Source organism: Mchenga conophoros, linkage group LG7 (assembly GCF_057382185.1).
Source record: "Mchenga conophoros isolate Kocher_MC1m ecotype Shallow Benthic linkage group LG7, M_conophoros_male_GT1.1, whole genome shotgun sequence".
NCBI lineage: Eukaryota > Metazoa > Chordata > Actinopteri > Cichliformes > Cichlidae > Mchenga > Mchenga conophoros.
The window spans coordinates 35,143,450-35,165,823 of record NC_140532.1 but is presented as its reverse complement, the minus strand read 5'-3'; the positions used below and the strand labels follow the sequence as shown (position 1 = coordinate 35,165,823).

Here is a 22,374-nt window from a genome sequence, read left to right as displayed (position 1 = left end):
AGAGAGCAAGAAAAAGGGAGAGGGCAGATAATGAGACCAGCAAATGCCAATTCATTGCTCGCTCTCTGCTTCATTCATTCACAGCCCTATTGCGCTTCACTGCAAATGAGTATAAATTTTCTGTTTGTGTCAATTTAGAATGACTGCATTTGTCATTGTTTTGTTGTGAAACAACACAATAGCGAGGGCACAGTGGTGCAGTTAGCACTATCACCTCATAAGCCTGCTGGTTAACTCCTTTCTATGAGGAGTTTGCAGGTTCTATCTGAGCCTCCAGATGCTCTCGTTTGTCTAAAGCATATTAGGTAAACTGGTGTTTCTAAACTGGCTGTAATATAGATGTGATCTCAGTATGATTTCAGAGCTATCGCCCTTTTCATTAAGCTCAGTCCGTCCTTTGTTCTAAATTGTGCAAAAAGCCTGTTTTGATTGTCCTGCAGGCAACTGCAGATGCTGAAAGCTCTGTTTCTACCGCAAAACAGAATCAATTAATGCACCTCAGCATTAAGACCTGAGATCTGCATGGACACATCGGAAAAGTGCCTCAGATATCAAATTGGATGGTTCTGAGTAATTATCACTGCTGCGGCACAGAGCCTTATGAAAGCATGTGCCAAGACAAACTGAGTTACTGCAGCTACATCAGTAAATTTAGAGATGGTAAAGAAGTGAAGATGCTTAGCATAGATTGAAAATGTAAATGAGACAAAATGCATTTCTTCATGAAGCATTTGAATGCCTGACGACATGACTAATTTTTTATATTTAGACTTCGGACTTAAGAGGAAATGATTAAATACTGTAAATTATCAGATTTTCTCATCTGAACTAACAGAAGATTAATATCATTGCCTCTGAGTATTTGTTCCATCTCCAGAATAAAATGATTATTATGGTTCAGCTAATATATATTTTTTAAATGGTTGGCCATGGTTTAAGAAAATACACTGTTAGTGAGGCTATTTCTAAAGCACTTTAAATCATTGCGCCTAGCATCTGAACTCCAATACATGAAAAATGCATTAAACAGACTGCAATTATATGTATTAAATTGCCTTTAGTGCCTTGCTTCATAAAATACAGGATAAATAGATACAATTATTAACTAGTGGAACTTTAAAGCAGAGGTATAGACTGCTGTACTTGTATAAATTCTTTCATTTTTGTTTGCAGCGGAACTAGAAATAGACAAGGTCCAGGCATTTAACCGCTGTGATTACAGCAACATACAGCAATTTAAGAAGCAGAGGGCAGACAGTCTCCTGAAGGACATATTCAACTGCTGCCTTCTTGGGTGAAGATGATCACACATAAAGGGGTCAAAAAAAATTGGCATCTCTGTCAGTGGGCAGTGTTTCTAACCAGCAGTCTACTGTCCACAAATATACTGTCAGTCTGAAGGCTTTATTCATCTGCCCTCATTTCTGTAAAAGACACTTCTGCAGGGAAGAGGCATGAATTATAGAAAACCGGAACTACAGCACCTCAGCAGGAGCTAGTGCATGTCTGCATACGGTATAAGACAGTCTCATTACGCACCACTAAACTGTGAGTGGCTCTAAGTGTGCGTGAGTATTTCTGTCTGTGTGTGTTTTCCTGTGTCTGCATGTGTGTTTATCTTTGTTTTCAGGCAAGTTTGCCTGTGTGTGGGAAGATCAAAAGAGTGTGGAGGCAGTAAAGTTTCTACTGTGGTACCTGGATAGGAACTTTTAATGCCTGGAGACCTGACGTGTAACTAACAAGTGTAGGAAGGCGCTTTATCCATCACTGTACATGCATGTATACTGTCTGCTTATAGGAGGCATTTTATCATTCTTTCCAGTTATATAATAAAAATTTAAAGTTGCCTTTCATACTATTAACTATTAAAATATGTGTCCAAGATCTAGGCTAGTAACTCCAGCCTGCCAAGGGGAAGAAAAAAAGTTAGATGATATTCTAAGCTTCTGATCTTCTGCCTTAACCCAGGTTAAAGCACATGAAAGAATCATGAATGTGAACAAACTGCAGCAATACTGTTAGGCTCCAAAACGGTCGTTCTGTGAGATAGCCTTGGACAAAATTCTCAGTCAGTAGACGCATATCATAGCAGCAGTAACACTTAAAATGGGCTGTCCTAAATTTCTACCTATTAGGAAAGAACAATTATATGACACACGGATCAATGAAACACCAGCAGCATTGTAAACTTAAATGGAAACAACATGGTTAATAAATATAGTTAAGGTGTGGTTGAAAATGCCTCGCTCATATGATTTGTCTTCCAGATGTTACCATGAAGATTAAAACATACATCACAGTCTAGGATTCAGTGGGCTTCATTATCATATATCAAGCCTATATCTTTATCCAAGTATATCTGATTCAAAGTTTTGCTGTAATAAACTTTGCTGAAACTTTACAGTCTGCATCTGACTTAAGCCTTGATTGTACTCTGTTGCAACCACAGCACAGTGATGACATAAGAGTATACAGAAGTATACTCAGAGCTTTATGGTACATTTGATGCAAAGTACTTGTGTCAGACATAGCTAGTAAAATCACATTCAAATGATACAGATGACCAATCATAACACAAACTTTAATATTAGACAAATATAAACGTAAAGTAGTAAAGCATACGTAGAAAACAACTGAAGTCATCATTTAGAAAATACGGGGAAAAAAAGTTATCCAATTCTAGCTGACTGCAAAAAAAAACGTGCCCCCTTGCTAAAGATTAACCGCATTATTTGGAGAGCTAAGTTCAATTTCCCTTTAGACACATCCAGGTCTTATTACTTGGAAGACATGTTGAATGAAGAAATCATTTAAATAGAACCTGTCTGATAATATAATGTACGTTAAAGGATCTGAAAAAGCAACACATCATGCCATGATATTTGCCAGGAAACACTATGATGACTCCCAGGACTTTTTGGAAAACATTGTGTGGACTGACGAGACAAAAGTTGAACTTCTTTTGAAGATTTGCATCCTGTTACAGCTGGTGTAAGCACTTTGAGATCACCTGAAACAGGCCATTCGTGCTACCAAACGCTCCAAAGTGGCTGAACCCACCTCCACAGTGATGTTACATTTATAAACCCAAAACACAATGACATTTGCCTCAAGGTACTTTATATTATAAGCTAAAGACCCAATAAGTTAAGTTTGATTTCAGTTCTTGCTGCCAAGAGTGGTGGTACCATTTATTGGGTTTAGGGGACAATTGCTTTTTCAAATAGCGCCAGGAAGGTTTGGGTAGCTTTTTCACTGAATAAAATCATCATTTAACAACTGCATGTTGTGTTTACTTGGATTACCTTTGTCTAATATTTTAATTTGTTTGATGATCTAAAGCATAAAAGTGTGAGCATCATGCAAAAAACTAAGAAATCAGAAGGGAGGCAAATATTTTTTCACTGCACTGTAGACACCTTTGTCCCTCAGAGCAAAAACAGAGAAACTGGTTTAGCCTTCTCTTCAACATGCCTGTGAAATAGTAAGCAGAGCCTCCAGCAGGTCCCTGGGGTCTGACATCACTGGGGAGAATGGCGCACACACACACACACACACACACACACACACACACACACACACACTTCAGGCACTACCCAGACACACAAACATAAAAGCACTGCCTAACTTCTGTTTTTCATGCAAGCAGACACACACATGCACATTCATTCATGTCCTAGGTCACCTTTGATGTGCACAGCTGTGTTGCTATGTGACAATGAAAACAGAAAATCAAAAAAAGAAGATAATTGAGAAAAACAATGTAAGCCAGTGAACAAAGAAATAACCGAGGAGTCCCAGGATACCGAACAATATTATGTGCATTACTTTAAGGATGTCTAGCTACAAGAAGCACCGAGTACCTTGTTTGACAACTACAATGTTATCACATGGCATTAACGCTTCACAATGAATCATAAGTAGATAAAACTACATATTAACATACTAACATCCCTGATGACTTTATTAACATAATAAAAGGTTCTCATCTGGGATCCAGGCCCAGTTTATTATGTTCCAGCTGTCTCTAACAGCAAACATATTTATTGACACCAAAAAAGGTCAAAGTCTATTGAACGTTTGAGTAGATGAATACATAAATAATAAAGATATACAGTAACAAGCACCTTAAAAGTGCTGCTGCAGCACACTGGACAGTGAGAGAAAGAGAGTAAGATGAGCCCAACACACAAGCCAACACAAGTGCTTGTCAATCAGCTAATCAACACTGAAACAGAGCATAGTATTTACTATAACATCAAAGTAATTTTAAGCATTTGTAATAATGCAACAATGATTTAGAAGCATAAAAGGCTAGTTAAACATTTAACCCAAAGAGGTTCAGAGGAAAATAACTTTATTAATTAGTAAAATTAACAGAAATGTATTAAAAAGAAGATTGTACCCACAGGCCTATCTCAGCTGAAATAAAGGTGGCTAAATCTCCAGTCTATTACAGGTCCCAAAGAATACCTATGGTTATTTATATATAAATAATTACATTTATTGCCCATGCTAATAAATAAACAGGTTATTGAATGAGGGGATAAATAAAGAAAGAAATTATTTTAAAAAGCTAAATAAATAATCCAGAAATATTTCCTTATTTTGAATTTTATAACTTAATTAACACCTACAATAATATTTGTCAACGCATTTAGTAAGATAGGCAGTCATTTATTTATCTAGCTTAAATTTTGAGAGTTGTGGTATTCCATATATGAGTTTTGTGTGGTTTACACAAAGCTGGATGCACGGAAATATAAAAGGCTGCTACTTAAACATATGTTAAAACAGTAGAGGAGAAAAGCAAATAAAGTATGCTATAATACAAGGGCACATTGAACCTCTGTAGCTTCAAAAGCATTTGATTTACTGCTCTGCTTTACTGTTTATTTGATTTGGGTTTACAAAAGCAGAGAGGGGCAAGGAGAGAGGAAAATAGGAGGGGATGCAAATGAGTGCATGCGACAAAGGGGAAACAGATTCATACTCTGAAGTCCTGTGCATGTTTTGTTACCCTGCATTAGTCATGCATCATTTACAAACATAAGTCTGGAAAATCACCGTAGAGCTGCAAAGTTTCCAAGTTTCTGATAACATCAGTCAATCATAAAAAAGATTAGACATTTGGTTTTCCAAAGGGCTTTGATTTAATGTCTTAAATCATCATACTTCTGCTGTGAGCACTATCTGGGCGCACACATTTACCGCAGCATGCTGAACACATAATCGGCCATGCCATAAATCAATCAATACCAACCGACAGAAAACCACTAACTTCAACTGAACAGACAGTTTCAACTCCAGTTGTTTTATCCTCATCTTTTTATCCTACTCGTCTTCCTCCCTTCCTATCAGCGATTGTAAAGAGCCTGATTTAGATCCAGAGAACTCATGGTCAGCTTCTCATCTCATCTCAGAAATCAAGAGGAAGAAAAGCAGGTGCAGCCAAAAATTACATAAGCTTTCAGGTAATAAACAAATGCAATCAACGACTGCCAAAAATGCCATCAAAGCCTATTTCATCTCCATTCTGCTGAATAATCTCAACCAGGAAACCTTTCTGAAATATGAATGAAAAACATCCAAATAAGAGCCTCTACGAACACCTTAAAATACATCTTCTTTATGAGCTCCCTGTTCCCCACGTGCCTGGCAAGTCAAAAGCCATTTAGAGCTTTTATATAATATGAGTTTATGAACATACTGAAGCTTTTTATGGGGCCAGTAGTAGGCTGGGAAAGCATTCAGAATACTGCAGTCAGCACCAATAAATAAGCCCTACTCAAGACCAAGTAGCAGTCAATGCCACATCGGTCCATGGAGGATACTTAGGGGGGCAGCCAATTAAATATACAGGTGAGTGGGACAGGTGGTCATGAATAATGCTGCAGAGACCAGCTTATTTGGGTTTAGCCACTTGCACAGGTTTTCCATCTGTGTTTACCTGCATTTGTCAAGGTGCTGCATCTGGCTAAAAGAGATTAAACTTAAACTGAAATGAAATGTCTGTGGCTTTACCTTGGTTCACTCATTCATCTCGTTAATGCTATTCTTGCATTCCAAATATGTTTTCCTTTTCTAAAAAAAAAAAAAAAAGAAGAAGAAGAAAAGTCAAAACTGAGACTTTTCTTTCTGAAGTGTGTCTCTGTCTCTCTTCAGAAGGTCTTGGTGCTCAGACTGAATCCCGCTGGAACAATGCAAGTATTCTGCATCTGCAGAGGTCTGCAAAGGCCTGAGAAGAAACTCGCTCCTCTAATTTTAAGGGAGTAAACAAGGCAACATAAGAGAAGGCTGCACAAGCAAATTATGTTTATTTTGTCAATATTTTTAATAAATACAGGTATAAACTTAAGCAGTTTTAAAGAAAGATCATTTCCACATTTTTAGACTCAGCTGTAAATTTTTCTAAATTCTTTGACTCTTTCTACTGGAGAAACACCAGCTCTACAGCATTTGCATTTCTGGACAAATGAGTGGACCTGAATCAGGGTTTTCAACGCTAATAAGGCATCCCAATCCACCCATCCATCTTCCCTCATTTATCCAACGCAGGGATTCTACAGCAGCTGGTTAAGCAGGTTTTCGCAGGCATTCTTTTCCTTTTTTTTAAGTTTCTCCTGTGGGATGTTGCTGCACTTCCAGGCCAGATGAGATAATAATCTCTCTAGCGGTTTCTGAGTTTACCCCAGGGTCTTCTCCCAGTATGGTGTTTGCTGAAAACCTCCAATGGGAGGTGCACAGGAAGTTTTCTGATTAGATGTCAAAACCACCCCAGCCTTGTGATAAAAAAAGAGAACGGTACGCTTTAAAGAACCACAGACCACAGGTGAGGGTTGGAATGTAGATCGACTTGTAAATCAAGCACTTTGCCTTCCGGCACAGCTCTCTTTACCAAGGCCAATGTGCAGACCATCTCATTCTTCAGTTTTCCATCATTTTTGATACTTTAATTTAAGCTTGTTTAGTTATGTGCCAACCGATGACACAAGAACAATCAGGTGTTAAAAAATGGGAAATTATTTTCACTCTGTCACTGTTGAAAATATCGTTGTTGAAAACAATATAGACCTCCAATATATTAGAGTACTTGAGATTTTGTCTCATTTGTAACTGCAAAGTAATTAGCTTCTCTGCCCAGCCATTAAGAGCCGTTTAAGCCTTCACTGATTTCAAATACTTATCTCAACTGTTCCATCTAGGACATAAGTCTTGTATCTTTCAGCTAATCACATAAAGCAGAAAGACTGATGCTCTCTGCCTCCGACACAGGCTCTTAAAGCTGAGATGTGTCATTATTATTATTCATTATTATTCTGTCTCATTTCCGGTCTTATCCATATTCCAAAGTTTTTTGTCAACTGAAGTTAAACTAAAAATAAAACCTCTAATTTCCAACGTGGAAAAAGTCTCGGTGACCTTTTCATACACCAATTTGTAACATCTGTTTGCTTTGACACCATTTTTTTTAAGGTGGAAAAACTACTCCGAAATTCTTCTCGTACTTCATAGATGCACTAGTGACAGGACCTTTCCACAGCAGATATTTTGACTTTATATGAAAAGCACCAGGGTCACTAATAACATTACTCCTCAAGTGTTTCCCTGACTGTGTGACAGTGAGTCAGCAATAACAACAGCCGGACGCTTCATCAAACAGCGCGCTAGTGGGTGGAAATACACTTGACACAGTATTTTCACTTTGTTTACAAAAATGGCAGCACCCTACTAGCTTTGTGTATCATGCATTTAAAATTATGCACGGTCAGAAGCGAGCTGGACAGCATTTGTGTCACAGTGGAATTACAGCACCTGTTTTCATTTGCATTTGAATTAAAATACTGTATTTGAATCCCTAATAAACTTTCAGAGTTTAGCTCTTTATTTTACACATGTGTACAGCTAAATCTCAGCTCCAAAGTAACAAGTAGCATCAGACAGGACCATGATGTCAAATGCATGCTGGTGTTTTCTAGCTCCACACTGTCATAGAAATTTCATGGCTATATAAAAATAATGTCAAAGTCATTCTCCAACCCTGTTTGACGTGTAACTTTGCACACTCTGTGACACTGTCCTATGAATTCAAAGACCTCTGAGGAGGCAGCACTGCAGTAACCGCCTGAAGACATACACGCGCTGTCAAGCCACCTTCCAGCACCCTGCAGTTCTGCTCTGTCTTAAGAATGGCCATCTCCCTGCAATACGCAGCTGTTTTTCACGCTTTCAGTGCTCAGCTATGCAGAAAATTAACTCCAGCGGCTACAGCATTTCCACACAAGCCAACCTAAACACAGTCTCCACCTTTATCCACTCCCTACATCTCGTTTCCTCCTCCTTTCTCTCCTGGATGCGGAATCAAGATGACGTTTCCTATACACCTGCAAACATCCATCTACTCCGTCACATCAGCAGCAGTCAATCACCTGGACACTATTTTATTTGCAAGCATGCATTAAATCTTCTGTCCGCACTGTGTACCAGCACATTATTCACAAGGTCCCCTCCCTAAACTCATTGTATTATCTGTCGATCCATCCATTTTCTTAACTGCCCATCCAGCTTGGGTTTGCAGCAGGGCTGAAGCCTATCCCAGCTGTCACTGGGCAAGAGGCACAGTACAAGCTTGACAGGTCAGCAGTCCACAACAATGCCAACACAGAGACAGACAACCACAAAACCTTCACCTTCATCCCGTGGCTAAGTCACAATCAAGAAGCGCAAGGGGCAAGGGAACACAAGTTGTTGTTTTTTTTCTTTTGCTGCATTGTCCACAGATGTAACATTTAACAAAAACCTCCCAACAGGTAGGGCAGTAATGTGCATGATACGTTAAGAACTTTAATAACCTATGAAGAGTGGAAAACACGGACGTTCTAAGTGACCTTAAAGTGGGCTTAAAGTGCCTAACTGGAAAGCACTTTGGCTCAACTGCAGCCGTTTTAAATGTGCTAAATAAATAAAAATGATTCAACTTAAGTTGTTCCCGGGTCAAATCTGGCCTTTGAGACTGCTTGTTGTGCATCCTTTCCCCTTCATTTTCAAGTAATCTCTCCAGCAGCCCTGAAACAATAAAGTCTAGAGCCCTATAATTCTGTTATTTTAGCAGTTGGGTCAGGTCTGCTCTTGTAGTGCACTGGCTTGTAGTATAATATGACAGAGGCTATAAATAACATTGAATTTCTACAACAGAAAAGTGCCATTAAAGTGTATTCTTTACGTTAAAACTATTAATAAAAACATGGCAGTTGGGATACTGTTAGAATAGAACCAAGATGCCTCCTACTGCTAAATATTATCTCTCAGTTAGCCTCAGTAGTAAAGGGGTGCCAGACAAATCTTCACTGGCACAGGGCACAGACGTGTGCACACACACACAAACACGCAATGAGTCTTTCATTTTGCTGTCAGCTGTCACTGTCGCTATGAGCGCCTTCCCTCTTCCCCCTCCTTGTCCACACACCCATTTATGGCAGTGGCAGGTCTAAAAAGACGTGGGAGGACAGGGGATGTAGAAACAGATGGATGCTGGCACCAGCCGAAAACCAGAGTCTGGCAGAAATGGGCCCAAAGAGAGGCCGAAAGAGACTACCCCATCTGGGCTTGATTCTGCTCAACCAGCCAGCAGCAAACCACGGATTCAGAAAACAAGAATAAAGGGTCCTGTCGCCTGAACACATGTTACTTTTCTGCACTGTTCTGATCTGATTTACAGTTTTGGCTTCACAGCAAATATTTAAAGTAACTATGTGAGTTAGTCAATTTGAATGTTATGATTTTATTTTTATTCCATCTTCAGTGAAGCTATACGTTCAAACAACAAATCGTATGTCATGCCCTCTGCCTCCTCTTCCTACAAGACAGGAGTGTTTCTCTTCCCTTTCTTTCTCCCTGTACATGTCTCTCTGTTGTCTTTTAATTATAAGAGTGGGATCAGGTGCACAGAGTGGGGCAGTCAGCTGCTATCTATCTCCAATCTTCTACTACTTGGCTGCCAGTTCATAAACTACAGCTACACAGTTAGTCATGTTTGAGCAATTCTTCTAGCTTCTTCAAGTCTTAATGGAAAATTCTGCACTTCACGTGCGTGCAGTTGTCCTGGATGTGACTCCTTCCACCGTACTCGCTTTTTGCTTGCCTGCAATCCTCGCTAGACTTGCTCAGTTTCACTGCTTGTTCTCTCTCTTACTGGCTCTGCCAATTCGGCAGCTCCTGTTACAGGCTCTTCTGCTATCCACCTGTAACCTCTACTCATCTGTTAACACAGTCTCTGCTGGATTCTGAATCCCTGCTACTGTGTTTCTCATATTTATTGTCTCTAAAACACAATCTCAAAATCATAACAATACACAAGTACAATCACAAGTACAGTCAGCAACTTTCCGAAATGTGTGTTTGCTTGTGTTCAGTTTGTTCATGCCTTCCAGGGTGCCACTGTTTGAAACTTTTCGAAATGTCTAACACTAGCTAAAACAGAAATTTGCCGACTACATAGTATCGGATCAAGATCTCCCCTGAGTTCTAGCTCACAGATATTTATTAATTATTAACATTTATTTAGGCAGGTAGCAAAACTCTTGAGATTTTAATCTAGCATTTTTTTTTAATTGCAAGAGAATGCATGTCCAAACATGGGAGAACATGCAAACTTTACAAAGAAACGGCCTGACAGGGTTTGGACCTGTGAGATACTGATGACAACCACTGTTTCACCATACTGGAGTCGATCCGATAAGAGATGAAGTTAACCACTGAAGCCCCACGCCCTGGTACCTGGGGCAAAAAGGAGGATTTCATGTCTAACCGGTTATAACACGGGGTGAGAAATATAAGTCCCAACATGTGTGGTATCCACAGAAACCAATGAATCTCAGCTAAAATCTCATATAAACCATTTCTACAACCACCAAACACAACGAAAACAAGCCATAATTAAACAGACAGTTACATAAATGCGCACAAGTCCACTAAACAAACAAAACCCAACAAGAAATTCTTCAAACTTCATGTAACTGGCTAAAGAAAGGCTGGTTATCTTCCAGAGCTATCACTGACTCCAAACTCCAAGTTTCACCACACTCTGACCAACATTTACTGAATGAGCTGTATAAGAAGACCACAAAAACACACAGCGGCACTAATGCGCTAAGACAGAAATTGGCTTACCGTTGTGATTTGCTCCGTTATTTTCACCGGTAGCCACGTGATTATCAGCAGTTACCACGCCCACCTAGCCGCATCAGAGCCGTTTTCCATCAACAACCTCCATTTTAGACCCACCTACAGACAAGTAGGTGTAAATTTGCAGTAAATTTGGGCCCACGTGGATTATGGCCTTGCAACGTCTCATTGGTTGAAGTGGTGAATGTGGCATCGTTACTATGATTCTATTGGCTCAAACGATTAAAAAGAGGTGTCAGTCATGTTTGTGAAGGTTCTCAGTCATCCAGGTCATCGTAGTCTAAGAAGTTTGGAAAGAAAAGCGTCTGGACTTCTTTAAGTTGCTTGAAGACGTTTCACCTCTCATCCGAGAAGCTTCTTCAGTTATGAGGTCAAATGGTGGAGAGTCCCAGATTTAAGCTCTGTGGGAGTGACCCACCAAGAGGGGCAATGGACCCCCTAATGATCCTCTACCTAAGCACATGAGCCAAGGTGTGAAAATGGGTGTGGGTCCCAATCAGTCAAGGTTTCAGGTGAGCTCATTGTGAAACCTGGCCCCACCCTATCATGTGATTTCCTGAGGTCAGATGGCCCAGGATGTGAGTGGGCGTTAAGGCGTCTGGGAAGGGATCTCAAAACTGGATTATAGATGGCAGATGCATGTCAATCATGCAAATTTACCAAAAAAAACCCCCAAAAAAAACAAAGTTACAGCCCCTCAGAGTTTAAAGAGCCAGAGGCCAATTAAACTCCATGCACACGGCAAAAAAGGGTCATTGCCATGTAAATGTGTGGGTAATTCTTCACAAATATATATATTTTTAATTAATTAATTAATTAATTAATTAATTAATTAATTAATTAATTTCTGCTCTTTAATACCTAAAAAATTCAACTGGCATGGTGTCCAATTGTGTGCCATAATTGGACATTTTTGTACAATGTCTGGATATTCATGTATTGACAGTGCTGTAATTTTTCACTGTTTCACTTCAGAAACATAAATCTTTGCACAGATGTTGTTTATATGTCGGTCACTGAATTTCTGGAATGAAATGTGAACTGAGGCATATTTTTAAAAGGGTTATATGCTTTAAAAAAAAAAAAAAAGCAAGGATAAAATCTACGTACTTTTTCTGTGTTCCAGTCTCAGTAACTTTGACACAGTAATATCTGCTTCAATATTTACACCTCTGATGATATTTCACAAGTGTTAGCTTTATTTTGATACTAAGATTGTAAGGACAGAGTTTGTAATTACAGAGAAATAATCAATTAATTTGGGGCATTTCATTTTCGAGCAGGAAGCTCAGAAACCCCTTTGGGGCTTAAGAGGTTAAGTAATACAAATCAGATTAACAACAAAATGCAAACATAATGAGGAAGAGCAGGCCAATTGAGAATGAAGCAAACATTGCAAGCATGCTTACCGTCAACCATTTCCAGGTGTGTCATCTCGCGAAAAACAAACAGAAAACCTGTTGGAGTTGTATGTGTGAAATACACTAAAAGTATTGACCTAAAAGTATTGCCAAAAGTATTGACCTATCCAAATCATTGAATTCAGGTGTTCCAATCACTTCTATGGCCACAGGTGAGCTTCTTTTTCAGAGCCAAGTGCCGCTTTTAAAAAAAGTAGTGCTTGGCTCTTTAGTTTCAGTGAAAGGAACTCCTAATGCATACAAAGACGTTTTGGACAATTTCATGCTCCCAAATTGGAACAGTTTGGGGACGGCCCCTTCCTGTTCCAATATGACTGTGCACCAGTGTACAAAGCAAGGTACATAAAGACGTGTGAGTGAGTTTGGTGTTGAAGAACTTGTCTAGCCTGCATAGAGTCCTGATCTCAAGCCGACAGAACACTTTCGGGATGAATGGGAGCAGAGACGGCGAGCCAAGCTATCTCGTCCAACATCAGTGTCTGATCTCACAAATGAGATCAGAGTTGAAGCTGATATAGCTGCAAAGGGCGACCCAGCATGAATCTAAAGGGAGACGAATACCTTTGGCAATATAGCGTACATTGAAGCTGCTGATGATATAGATCTGCCCACTGCTATTCAATATAGCTTTTTAAGTGAAGATTATACCAATATCTGATCCAAACATTATATCAGTGGGGCAAAAAAGTATTTAGTCAGATTAGATTAGATTAGATTAGATAGAACTTTATTAATCCCTCGGGTGGGTTCCTCTGGGAAATTCGATTTCCAAAAAAGCACAGCACCGACAGAAGTTACAGAGTTACAGAATATTATATATATATATATATATATATATATATATATATATATATATATATATATATATATATATATAATACAATACACACACACACACACACACACACACACACACACACACACACACACACACACACACACACATATATATATATAAATACAGAGACAATATAAATAAAATATACGAAGGGGATAAATAGAATAAATAGGAATAAAAATAAAAAGTCAGCCACCGATTGTGCAAGTTCCCCCACTTAAAATGATGACAGAGGTCAGTAATTTGCACCAGAGGTACACTTCAACTGTGAGAGACAGAATGTGAAAAAAAAATCCATGAATTCACATGGTAGGATTTGTAAAGAATTTATTCGTAAATCAGGGTGGAAAATAAGTATTTGGTCACCTCAAACATGGAAAATCTCTGGCTCTCACAGACCTGTAACGTCTTCTGTAAGACGCTTTTCTGTCCCCCACTCGTTACCTGTACACAGCAAATTCAAAAGTGTTAAATTTTTTGGTGTTAATGGTCTTCTTGCAAAAGTAGAGTTAATTTTACTCTAAGCAGAGTCACATTCTTTTAATGTAACTGTGGCACTATGTTAAAGACAGAGACATGAAAATAGTAGCCCCCCCATTTTATTTGATGCTCAGAGACATTTTCTTTTAGTAAGGCCACTGCAATGTAAGTTTTACTGTTGTATAAGTTCCGCCAGCAGAGGGCGCTCGGTCCTGCACGCATCGGTAGCTGACGCTACACTAGAAGAAGTAGTGTCAGTGGCGAAGAGGCAGCGTACGGCCTGCGCGCCAAAGAGAACTGATTGTCTTATTTTTCTGTTTTTACAGGTAAGCTGGGTGGTTGATAATATAAACAGATGTTATAAAAGTGACAGACAGCAGTGGCGATTAATGATAAATGTCTTGTGTGTGGCGAATGTTAAGCTAAAGAGCTAATTTCCAAGTTGGTCCAGTTGTTAGCCTGTGCCGATCCAAGTGTTAGACTGTACCGAAACTGTGAGCTCGGTGCAGGTGTATTTTTGGGTTAAAGCCACAAGATATATATTTTGCACAATAAGAGAAAATGTGAATTGCTTTATGTTTAGTTCATGAAGAGTGAATGCTGTAGAAATATGTTAAGAAAAACATTTATTTGAAAGAGATCTAGTTTATTAAATACAGTTAAGAAGACAGGTTCATAAATAGATTAAAACAGTAGTAAAAACAAGATAAAACTGTAATGAGAGTTCACTATGTTATTCATGTGTATAGTAAAATGTATTTGTGTGATTTAACCAGTTTACAAAGGTGGTGCATGTGAATGTAAAATTGTATAAGTTACTTGTATAAAGTAATGTCAGCTACACTAGAAGTAGTGTCAGTGGCGAAGAGGCAGCGTACGGCCTGCGCGCCAAAGAGAACTGATTGTCTTATTTTTCTGTTTTTACAGTTTTCTGTAAAAATAAATATGTTGCACGGGAGATGAGTTGGCCCATCATTTCAACAGTGTAACATAACTCTGAGGTGTAAAATGATAGTAGTTAAAATCGAGTGTTAAAAATGAGTGTTTCTCTGTCAAATCTGGAGGTGTTACAATGGAAACATTAACTCTTGACCTCTTAACTCTGAACTCCTAGAGGGGCTATGACACCAACAGAGTAAATTCACAGACTCCGCCCCCAGCACGGCTCCAATCGAAGCTGAAGTGAAGCCGTTTCAGAACATTTTGCTCTACATATTTGAGTTGTTTGCCATGCTTGGTAAGTCATTTTTTCAAAGATTGTTTCAATTATTATTATGAGCTTTTACTTCTGTGGCTCTTTGGAGTTGAGACAAAGCTGTTTGAAAGGCATTAGCCATGTTGCTCGCTGATAGCATAATATTCTGTTTTAGCTAGCTGAAAGGTATTGTTTGCGGGCAAATACCACAGCCTTGAAAAACAGCTTGCATGTGAATTTTCAGTCAAACTTTTGGTCAAATACACCTAAAACAATGTCTAGAATGTGAAATGTTGGTGTAATGGTGCTACTTGAACCCTGAAAATGATCGCCCATAAAAAAACAAAAACGAGCAAACAGCAGTAGCAGACGTCCTGACTGGGTTCTACGTTAGCATAGATCCCTCCAGAGTTTTGTGCACACGGTTTAGGTAAAAATTTAAAAGGTTGAGGTTTTACATTTAGTTCAGTATTACCTGTTGCCTGTGTCTTTGTCTTTTGGGAAAATACTTTACACAAGTAATGGCTCAAAGAGGATTCCTTTTTTTTTTTTTTTTTTTTTACTGTGCTGCAATTGTTTACTGGATTATTTGTGCCATTAATTAGTGTCAACTAATTTTTTATTCAATCTCCACACAGGATATGCTTGTGCAGATGGAATATGGGGGAGAGCAGAAGTGCGTTGAAGTTCCACAAAGGGATGAATGAAGGACATGCATATTGTATTGAAGAAATAAGTGATGAAATTCTGTTATTTGCATTTACCATGTCAGACCTTTTGATAAACAAAATTCTAATGAAAGTGAGAACATGTATACTGTTACATCTGTCAGAAAATGTTTTGAAATTGTGGCGCACAGTTCAGAATAAATGTTTTTCAAAAACCATTGTATCTTTTTAGTAAATGTTTATTTCCAAAAGAAATTTCTAGAAGTTCAGAACAGTAAAATTCTCGCTTTTTAGAATGAATTAGAAGATAACTCTTACGTAGTTAAACTAAAATACTCTTTTGAGAGTTAATATATAAACTCTTAACACCAAGTGTTAAATTATCAACTCCAGACAGAGTTGGTGTTTAACACTAAATCAGAGTTAACGTACCAACTCTCCAAAAAGTGTTAAATTAACACTCTCTGGTGTGGACCCATATAGACACTTTAATAGTGTTGAAATCAAATCAGACAGTGTTAATTTGGACATGCTGGATTTGCTGTGTATGAATGGCACCTGTTTGAACTCATCATCTGTATAAAAGACACCTGTTCACAGCCTCAAACAGTCAGACTCCAAACTCCGCCATGGCCAAGACCAAAGAGCTTTCGAAGGACACCAGGAAAAGTATTGTAGACCTGCACCAGACTGGGAAGAGTGAATCTACAATAGGCAAGCAGCTTGGTGTGAAAAAATCAACTGTGGGAGCAATCATCAGAAAATGGAAGACATACAAGACCACTGATAATCTCCCTCGATCTGGGGCTCCACGCAAGATCTCATCCCGTGGGGTCAAAATGATCATGAGAACGGTGAGCAAAGATCCCAGAACCACACGGGGGGACCTGGTGAATGACCTGCAGAGAGCTGGGACCAAAGTAACAAAGGTCACCATCAGTAACACACTACAACGGCAGGGAATCAAATCCCGCAGTGCCAGACGTGTTCCGCTGCTGCAGCCAGTGCATGTCCAGGCCCGTCTGAAGTTTGCCAGAGAGCACATGGATGATACAGCAGAGGATTGGGAGAATGTCATGTGGTCAGATGAAACCAAAGTAGAACTTTTTGGTATAAACTCAACTCGTCGTGTTTGGAGGAAGAAGAATACTGAGTTGCATCCCAAGAACACCATACCTACTGTGAAGCATGGGGGTGGAAACATCATGCTATGGGGCTGTTTTTCTGCCAAGGGGACAGGACGACTGATCCGTGTTAAGGACAGAATGAATGGGGCCATGTATTGTGAGATTTTGAGCCAAAACCTCCTTCCATCAGTGAGAACTTTGAAGATGAAACGAGGCTGGGTCTTCCAACATGACAATGATCCAAAACACACCGCCCGGGCAACAAAGGAGTGGCTCCGTAAGAAGCATTTGAAAGTCCTGGAGTGGCCTAGCCAGTCTCCAGACCTCAACCCCATAGAAAATCTGTGGCGGGAGTTGAAAGTCCGTGTTGCTCGGCGACAGCCCCAAAACATCACTGCTCTCGAGAAGATCTGCATGGAGGAATGGGCCAAAATACCAGCTACTGTGTGTGCAAACCTGGTAAAGACCTATAGTAAACGTTTGACCTCTGTTATTGCCAACAAAGGTTATGTTACAAAGTATTGAGTTGTATTTTTGTTATTAACCAAATACTTATTTTCCACCCTGATTTACGAATAAATTCTTTACAAATCCTACCATGTGGATTCATGGATTTTTTTTTCACATTCTGTCTCTCACAGTTGAAGTGTACCTCTGGTGCAAATTACTGACCTCTGTCATCATTTTAGGTGGGGGAACTTGCACAATCGGTGGCTGACTAAATACTTTTTTGCCCCACTGTATCAGTGGAGCCCTAACTTAAAAGAACCCTATTGTATCCAAACCATTTCAAACATAACAATGGCATCAAATATAATAAGTATCTTAAATGTGACCGACAAAACTCTGCATTTAAAGCCCAAATGCAGCTTTATTTTTTCTTTTTTTTCCTGATTCTCCCAATTAATCAACTGAAAGACGTCAAGGATCAATATTTCCACTGAAAGTTTTAATACATAAAGCAATAACATTCAAGTTATATTCATTATAGCCTTCTTCCACTGTTGTTAAAGTTAACCTGTGGAGTTTTTTTTCCTTTTGTAAAACTCCCTTACAAGGCAGATTTTTCGTACCATAGCTCACAGGTGCAGCTGTTTGCATTCATTTGCATTTTCTTGCAATGGCACTATTGAAAGGACAGCGTGTCATTCACATTCAAAATTCAGGAAAACACATGTAAACATGTAATAACACACGTATAAATATTCTTGGTACATGTATTGTTACTTGCGAACAACTTGTAAGTGCTTCATTAGATCAAAGGATGCAATGGAGTGAGGAAACCTAATTAACCAAAACATAATTAAAAGGACTGTTGAAGCACATTATTGCTCAGATTAGTTTGCCAACAGCCATTTTCCTCCCACAGTGTGTGTGTGTGTGTGTGTGTGCGCGCTTGTCTGTGTGTGTGTGTGTGTGTGTGAGTGTGTGACAGACAAATGCAGAAAGACAGAGAAGAGGATAAAAAAACCTTTAAAACAATGACATGAAATATATTTGAGATTTTATATAACAAAGATATTTTCATGCATAATACTTTTTGCTTTTCTGCAGGGATTACTGTGACTTAACAGATTAATGATAACACTACAGTGTGCAAATGATCATTGTCTGATCATAAGTCTTGATTTTGACTTGTAAGTAGGGCACTTCAGAAGGAATAATTCATGTCCTTCTGAATCCGTGAAGCAGTGATGAAGCAGAGAACACTGAGCTGTGCTAAGAGAGCTGTGTCAGAGATTATGATTTCGGCTATGTGAGTTGATTTCATCACGCTTAAGATGTCATCACTCAGAAATAATGAGGGCACAGCTTTTTAACAGTTTCACATATTCTGCATTAGTTAAACTTTCAAAATCCAAAGGTGAATTTGTTTTTATAAAAATTGGGTGAAATATATTTAGGTCAGTTGCCACCTGCTTAGTTTAATTTAACTAAATACATTCAAATTCTATGATACTGTAGTTAAATTCAAATATGATCATTAAACTGCCACAAACCATTAAACAGTGGCAGCAGAAGAAAGTCTCACAACTTGGCAGGTAGTTTAAATGAAGGGGGAGAGAGCTATAACTTTAATTTCATTGGTCAGCAGGACATAAAAACAAAATGCGCAGATTCGTTTTTGCTGAGCTTGCCTCACAATAAGTTTTAAAAAGTTGCTTTTTTCTCTCCCTGTGTGTCACATGAAACAGAGCGACATGATTGGCTAATACATTTCTGGTGTTGGCCGTTGATTGGCTCTTTGAGTGCAGGGATGTCTTTGGTGTTTCAGTATTGTCCCACAGGATTCTCTTCAGGTTTCTTTCAGTGGCGTGTCACTGGTTGAACTCTTTTATAGGCCTTGTTAGGAGAAATCTGAATCCCATTTACCTTCTTCAAGGTCCTGGCACTGTGCACGTTGATCCACTGTCACACTGTCATGAATTATTGAGGTTAATATTATCGGCATCAGACAGTTGTGGCGAGCCAGCCAAAGAGCCTTAACTACACAGCGGCCTTACTGAAAGAGGGTCTAACATAATGCAGTGTTGTTTTTCCTCACTTGTTATTTAATTTTATTCTTGTTATTTAATTTTCAAAAACAACAACAGGGAAACTTTAATTTTTCTTCTTTTTGATTAGATTCTTCTGTAGTTTTAGTCAAATCAATATGCGCTGTACATGCTTCACCCTAATCCACTGCTATAAATAAAAAGAAACTTGGACCAGTTTAGTGGTTGTTCATTTCTACCGTCACTGCTAATATACATAGTGGATCCTTGTTCAGCAGACATAATTTTCTACAGGATATTATACAGCTACACTATATACAAAAATGTACCGGGCCATGTACAAATTACACCTTCACAAGCTGCTCGATCATGTAAACCCACGCCATGAAGCTCCTGGTGACCAGTTTTTGTGCTGATGTTAATGCCAGAGGAGGTTTGGAACTCTGCAGTTGACACAGCAGAGCACGCTTACGTGCCCGACGACACCACGCTATAATTTTATGGGATCTGCCACTTTATGGCTGAGTTGTGGTGATTCCCAAATGCTTCAACTTTACAATAATACACGTTCTGTATGCCAAAGGTTATTAACTGACCTGCTGTAATAGTGACATCCTACTACTGTACTGTACCACTTTATGCCTGAATTATGGTTCAGCTGGAAATTTAAATCATACCTTATAACATAATCTGAAACCCCTCTTAGCCCTACACTGCAACCTGCCATGCCACTCAGTCAGTGTGGGCTGCATCTATTTGATGTGTAGTTACATTTCTCAGGAGATGCACATAGAGCGCTACGGGAGGAAACTAGAGTCACAACTCCAACAGAGTGACTCTAGGAGCCTGTGGCGGGGACTAAGGACAATAACGGACTATAAAGCACCAACAACCGGTATGACGAACGCGGCCGTGACTCTGGCAGACGAGCTGAACACTTTCTATGCTCGCTTCGAGGCTGCAGCTAAGGACTCCAACAATGCTAGTGCTAGCGGCACTAACGGCTGCAGACAGGAAGATACTGCCAGCACCGGAAACGTGCTTGTCATCTCCGAGCATGAAGTAAGGAGAGCCTTCAAGACAGTGAACACCAGGAAAGCAGCAGGACCAGACGGCATCCCAGGTCGCATCCTCAGAGACTGCGCATACCAGCTAGCTCCTGTGTTCACTGAGATATTCAGCATCTCTTTATCTCAGTCGGTGATCCCCACATGCTTCAAAGAGTCCATCATTGTTCCCGTCCCGAAGAAACCCCACCCTGCTTCTCTCAATGACTATTGCCCTGTAGCCCTCACCTCAGTAGTGATGAAGTGCTTTGAACGCCTGGTCAGAGACTTCATCATTTCTTCACTATATTTATTTCTTCACAGTTCGCTTACCGTCCAAATCGTTCCACAGACGATGCCATCTCTCATCTCCTCCACACATCACTCACTCACTTGGACACTAGAAGGGGGAATTATGTTAAAATGATCTTCATAGACTACAGCTCTGCATTTAACACCATAATTCCCTCCACACTCACCACCAAGCTGGAGCATCTGGGACTCAGCTCATCTATGTGTCAGTGGATCTCCAACTGGCAGACCACAGGCAGTAAGGATGGGCGGACATGTCTCAGCCTCCACCACTCTGAGCACTGGAGCCCCCCAGGGGTGTGTTCTGAGCCCCCTGCTGTACTCTTTGTACACATATGACTGTGTGGCCACTACCAGCTCCACCACATTCATCAAGTTTGCTGACGACACCGTCGTGGTGGGCCTGATCTCTGATAACAACGAGGCGGCCTACCTGAAGGAGATTAGGAATCTGGAGAACTGGTGCCAGAGGAACAACCTCCTTCTAAACGTCAGTAAGACAAAGGAGCTGATAGTGGACTTCAGCACTAAGCAGGAGAGGAACTACCAGACCCCCGTCATCAACGAGTGCCCAGTGGAGAGAGTGGACAGCTTCAAATACCTCTGAGTTCACATCACGCAGGACCTGTCATGGTCCTGTCACATCAACACCGTGGTGAAAAAGGCCCGACAGCGTCTCTACCACCTCAGACGCTTGAGAGACTTCCAACTGCCCTCCAAGGTGCTCAGGAACTTTTACTCGTGCACCATAGAGAGCATCCTGGCGGGAAACATCTTAACCTGGTTCGGGAACAGCACCATGCAGGACAGACGAGCTCTAGAGAGGGTTGTGCGGTCAGCTGAGCGCACCATCCGCTCTGAGCTCCCTGACCTGCACTCAATCTACAGCAGGCGGTGCTGGACCAAGGCCAGGAAGATCGTGAAGGACTTCAGCCATCCCAACAACAGACTGTTCTCTCTGCTGAGGTCAGGAAAGCGATTCTGCTCCCTGAAGACCAACACAGAGAGACTGAGGAGGAGCTTCTTCCCGCAGGCGATACGGTCTCTCAATCACACCACCACACAGTACTGACCCACACATACAGTTCTTACACACACACTGGACTTTCTGGACTTTGGTTTTGCACAACACTGGTCACTATATTCTTCATTTCCGGTTAATACTTGTACAGTTGCTGTTATTGTGTATATATTTATTTATATTTAGATTTCTTCATACATTCTTATATAGTTCTATATTGTGTATTTTGTTGTACAGTTATTTTATTTTCAACTTTAATTTATATATTTTATCTTATTCTTCCCAGTTAAATTTACCCTTCATTCTAATTTGTGTTGTACAGTTATTTCATTTTTAACCTTAATTTATATTTTATTCCTTCCTAGTTAAATTTACCCTTTTTAATTTTTCATATTTATTTCCTATCTTATTCATAGCCTTTTCCTTTTTTGTTTTCTTTAGGTCACGAGCAGTTGTCCAAGCATTTCACTACATATCGTACTGTGTATGACTGTGTACGTGACAAATAAAATTTGAATTTGAATTTGAGAGTAGAGAAGTCTAAATCAGGCATTGGAATGACCTGTTCTTTCACAAATGTTTGAAAA

At 39.7% G+C, this 22,374-nt stretch overlaps 1 protein-coding gene and 1 long non-coding RNA gene across 5 annotated transcripts in view; one reads left to right on the top strand and one right to left on the bottom strand.

The window, feature by feature from the left end:
- Positions 1 to 22,374, bottom strand: part of whrna (whirlin a) — a 199,389-nt gene that overhangs the window by 124,217 nt on the left and 52,798 nt on the right. The window lies entirely within an intron of this gene.
- Positions 14,189 to 16,067, top strand: LOC146570546 (uncharacterized). Its single transcript, XR_014893004.1, has 3 exons — positions 14,189 to 14,249; positions 15,038 to 15,160; positions 15,757 to 16,067. It is a non-coding gene; the product is annotated as an uncharacterized LOC146570546 (long non-coding RNA).